Raw genomic sequence first — 5,399 nt, 5'->3', positions numbered from 1 at the left:
GGCGGATATGTTCGCGTCAGGCCTTAGAGGCGGGGGGATGTCCACGCAGGGCGGGCTGTGCCTTTGGTAAGGGGTGTGTAGGAATTTGGGAACGACCTGGTCGTTGCCCGGGGCAACACCCCTGAACGGTCTCTGGTCTCAGGTGCCTGGTCTTTGCCATCCCCTTTATCGGGGGTCATACCACTTCTTAAATAAATAAGTATGACAGTTTAATCTAAGCTTTTGGTGTCGCGTCTTTATTTTAGATAAGTGTCTACGTGTGAAGTTATTTCTAGGCCGTTATGCAGTTATTAGAGTACAAGCAACATATTCACTAGGCTACTTAGTTTAAAAGAGGGCTGAATAAGCCCAAGTGCAGTTAAGAGCCTGTGAATTGGGCTGTGTAAATAAAGTTCAGTGATAGTGATAGGGCATAGAAGGAGGGGTTAACCCAGGGCGGGAAGCCCCCACCAATGGGGGGCAAAGGGGGTTGCACCCCAGGTCAAGGGTATATAGGTTAGGGCAGCAAGGGTATGCGCCCTCTTTGATTCTTTGATCCCCACCCTCCCTTCCCTTCCTTCTAAAGGCTTTGCCTCACAAAAATTTGAATCAATTGGCTATTATAAGTTTAAAATTGGCGGGACAGCACCCTCGACCAGGATTCTAGAAGGGCGTCAGGTGGTCCCTGCGTGGTATTACCCCTCTCCTTGCCAGGAGGGCGGACGGGCCTCGACTCAGCGCGGTGGGGCGACGAACATTTAGGCGGATATGTTCGCGTCAGGCCTTAGAGGCGGGGGGATGTCCACGCAGGGCGGGCTGTGCCTTTGGTAAGGGGTGTGTAGGAATTTGGGAACGACCTGGTCGTTGCCCGGGGCAACACCCCTGAACGGTCTCTGGTCTCAGGTGCCTGGTCTTTGCCATCCCCTTTATCGGGGGTCATACCACTTCTTAAATAAATAAGTATGACAGTTTAATCTAAGCTTTTGGTGTCGCGTCTTTATTTTAGATAAGTGTCTACGTGTGAAGTTATTTCTAGGCCGTTATGCAGTTATTAGAGTACAAGCAACATATTCACTAGGCTACTTAACTCCTTCCAAACACCTCATCCTCAGATCTACTGATTGATCGGATCCATAGACTGCCCAAAAACAAAGGTGCCCCGTCTGAAGCCCCTCGCGACGTCCTCATGAGGATCCACTTCTTTCACATAAAGGAAGCAATTCTCAAGGCAGCAAGACCTGCGGAGGAATCGGCCAAAGTCCTAGGTTCCCTACAAATCTTCGGGGATCTCTCCCGAGACACGCTGGCCAAAAGACGTTCCTTTTATCCTATCACTGCTGCTCTCAGAAAATAAAACATCCTCTACAGATGGGGCTACCCTACCAAACTGCTGATTAATAGAGGCGGCTCCACAGTAGTTCTCTCAACTATTGAAGAAGGGAAGCACTTTCTTTCAACCTTGAACCCTGCTAGACCATCGCCAGGCCATCCGTCTGGGAGTGGACTTCAGCTGGACTGGTCTGCCCCGGGTACGGATCACTAGAAGTGGTATCTTATGTTATGTTTCTTCCTAAGATCCTCATGGGCTTGTTACCGCTAGATATAGAACTTGAATTTATCTAGTAAAGTTAGTTCTATTAGTTTATTTTCATAAAATTGTTGATGGGGCCTCCCTGTAGGACAAGATATTGCCGCCAGACATACGGTCTGTCAATACCTCGCAGTATTTAGTACTGAAACCTGGGTGGCCCAGAGACTCATTACTCACCATATATCTTCAATGTTGAAAGTATCTTTATTTCAGACAGGTTATTGTTCTTCCATGTCCTCTCTCTCTTCTTTTCCATCCATCCTCTGGACTCTGATCAAATGTCCAGGTGTGGTGGTTCCCCGCCTGCTCATCCACTACCCCCTCACTAATGTTCCGAGTTGCCATGGTTTGGCATCCTAACATCCCCCCTTCAGGGGGTTTCTATCCCACCCAACCCTCTACTTTCTCTCCCCTCTACCTCGCTCCCCTGTCATTCTCATCACATACCAGCTCCATGTTGCCAGAGGCGGACAAGTCTGCGTTTCCTTATTGGCTGCAGCTGCAGAGCTCACACAGGACTCCTGGCCTTTGGCAGCCTCCGTGAGAGCGCTGTGAACCTGCGCCCTGGTGGCGCCGGCACCCTCTGCCACCGTTGGGGCTGCGGAGCCCTAGTTACACCACTGGTGTGTGATATAGCACAGGGGGAGGTAGTGTGATATAGTGCATTGGAAGGGAGTGTGTGATAGAGTGCAGGCCACAGGTGAGGGAGTGTGATATAGCACAGTGGGAGGTAGAGTGTAATAGAGTACAGGATGCAGTGGGAGTGAGTGTGATATAGCGCAGGGAGAGGGAGTGTGATATAGCACAGGGGGAGGGAGTGTGATATAGTGCAGTGGAAGGGAGTGTGTGATAGAGTGCAGGCCACAGGTGAGGGTGTGTAATATAGCGCAGGGGGAGGGAGTGTGATATAGTGCATTGGAAGGGAGTGTGTGATAGAGTGCAGGCCGCAGGTGAGGGAGTGTGATATAGCGCAGTGGGAGGTAGAGTGTAATAGAGTACAGGATGCAGTGGGAGGGAGTGTGATATAGTGCAGGGGGAGGGAGTGTGATATAGCGCAGGGGGAGGGAGTGTGTGATAGAGTGCAGGCCACAGGTGAGGGTGTGTGATATAGCGCAGGGGGAGGGAGTGTGATATAGTGCAGTGGAAGGGAGTGTGTGATAGAGTGCAGGCCGCAGGTGAGGGAGTGTGATATAGCGCAGTGGGAGGTAGAGTGTAATAGAGTACAGGATGCAATGGGAGGGAGTGTGATATAGCGCAGGGGGAGGGAGTGTGATATAGTGCAGTGGAAGGGAGTGTGTGATAGAGTGCAGGCCACAGGTGAGGGTGTGTGATATAGCGCAAGGGGAGGGAGTGTGATATAGTGCAGTGGAAGGGAGTGTGTGATAAAGTGCAGGCCGCAGGTGAGGGAGTGTGATATAGCGCAGTGGGAGGTAGAGTGTAATAGAGTACAGGATGCAGTGGGAGGGAGTGTGATATAGCACAGGGGGAGGGAGTGTGATATAGTGCAGTGGAAGGGAGTGTGTGATAGAGTGCAGGCCGCAGGTGAGGGAGTGTGATATAGCACAGTGGGAGGTAGAGTGTAATAGAGTACAGGATGCAGTGGGAGGGAGTGTGATATAGAGCAGGGGGAAGGAGTGTGATATAGCGCAGGGGGAGGGAGTGTGATATAGAGCAGGGGGAGGGACTGTGATATAGTGCAGTGGAAGGGAGTGTGTGATAGAGTGCAGGCCACTGGTGAGGGTGTGTGATAAAGCGCATGGGGAGGGAGTGTGATATAGTGCAGTGGAAGGGAGTGTGTGATAGAGTGCAGGCCGCAGGTGAGGGAGTGTGATATAGCGCAGGGGGAGGTAGAGTGTAATAGAGTACAGGATGCAGTGGGAGTGAGTGTGATATAGCGCAGGGGGAGGGAGTGTGATATAGCGCAAGGGGAGGGAGTGTGATATAGTGCAGTGGAAGGGAGTGTGTGATAGAGTGCAGGCCGCAGGTGAGGGAGTGTGATATAGCGCAGTGGGAGGTAGAGTGTAATAGAGTACAGGATGCAGTGGGAGGGAGTGTGATATAGCACAGGGGGAGGGAGTGTGATATAGCACAGGGGGAGGGAGTGTGATATAGTGCAGTGGAAGGGAGTGTGTGATAGAGTGCAGGCCGCAGGTGAGGGAGTGTGATATAGCACAGTGGGAGGTAGAGTGTAATAGAGTACAGGATGCAATGGGAGGGAGTGTGATATAGAGCAGGGGGAAGGAGTGTGATATAGCGCAGGGGGAGGGAGTGTGATATAGAGCAGGGGGAGGGAGTGTGATATAGTGCAGTGGAAGGGAGTGTGTGATAGAGTGCAGGCCACTGGTGAGGGTGTGTGATATAGCGCATGGGGAGGGAGTGTGATATAGTGCAGTGGAAGGGAGTGTGTGATAGAGTGCAGGCCGCAGGTGAGGGAGTGTGATATAGCGCAGGGGGAGGTAGAGTGTAATAGAGTACAGGATGCAGTGGGAGGGAGTGTGATATAGCACAGGGGGAGGGAGTGTAATATAGTGCAGTGGAAGGGAGTGTGTGATAGAGTGCAGGCCACAAGTGAGGGTGTGTGATATAGCGCAGGGGGAGGAAAAGTCATATATCGCAGTGGGATGGAGTGTGTGATAGAGTACAGGATGCAGTGGGAGGGAGTGTGATATATAGTAGAACAGGGGACAGAGTGTGGGGCCGATACGTTTTAATCATTCCAGAAGGGACCAATGGGGCCAATGTGTTTTATTTTACCTGTAGGGGCCAATATTTTTATTTGTAATTTCCTTCCGGGTGCCAGTGTGTATTATTTATTCCTTTTAAGGCCAATATATCTGTTTATTTTTCCTGTATCAGCAAATAGTTTTTTCCCATAAAGGGACATTGCGTGTGACATGGGGCGTGTCAGGGAAGAGTTTAGTAGCAGCATTATTATAGTAACATACTGTATGCAACTGCAGCAAAAGATGCTAGGACAGCTGCGACTGTGTCCAACAAAGGCCACATGAGGAGGGATCCCGCTCCTCGTGACAAACCCCACACCTAAACAGATCCCGCCTCCATTAGGGCTGCTCCCAGAAATTTCCCGGGCTGGTTTTTCATCCCAATCCGCCCCTGGCTTGTGCAGACTGACCGTGATCTAATGCTCCATCCAGTGACTGTAGTTGTGTGTGGTGAGCCCAGGTGCAAAAAGATCATTTGGGCCCCCCGCCACCACCTCAACCCAAGTTCACAATATGCAACAAGGCAGTAGGTGACAGGGAGAGGCAAAGGGCGGTATTCAATGAGCCAGAATCGCCAAGTTTTATGGCGATTCTGTGTTTTTTTCATGTGTGCCGGCGATTTTATGAGCTGTATAAGCGAATCACCCTATTCAATGACCTATAATCGCCGTTGAGGACCGGTGAATGAAGCACCAATCGCCAAATGTAATTCTCTAAAAATCGCCGTTTTTAGTCTATAGGATTTTGCATGGGGAATCGACGGTAGTCGAGGGGAATCGCCAAAAGTGTATTCAATGTGAAGTTGGCGATTCCTTTTTCTTGTTACATATCGCCGTTCCTCACCGAGTGTCCCTCGTCATTTTTTTCTGGTGAACTTTGATAGGAACATGTCAAATAATTGGTTTTAAGTGTTCTATTTAACTGTGCAAGTGTAATGTATTATTATTTGCTGCCCTTGTGTGATGTGATGGTCGTAGAAGTGCTATACAAATATATATTTAATTTTTTGAGGTATTTTTTTTTTCTCCCACAAAGCACTGTTCTTACCCATGGTGCACCTCACTTACCCATGATTCTCCTCCCCACCTCACTCCTTCGTTTGCCCT

Source organism: Crinia signifera, chromosome 7, assembly GCF_055691185.1.
Source record: "Crinia signifera chromosome 7, ASM5569118v1, whole genome shotgun sequence".
NCBI classification, from domain to species: Eukaryota; Metazoa; Chordata; class Amphibia; order Anura; family Myobatrachidae; genus Crinia; species Crinia signifera.
This window is presented reverse-complemented; position numbering follows the sequence as displayed.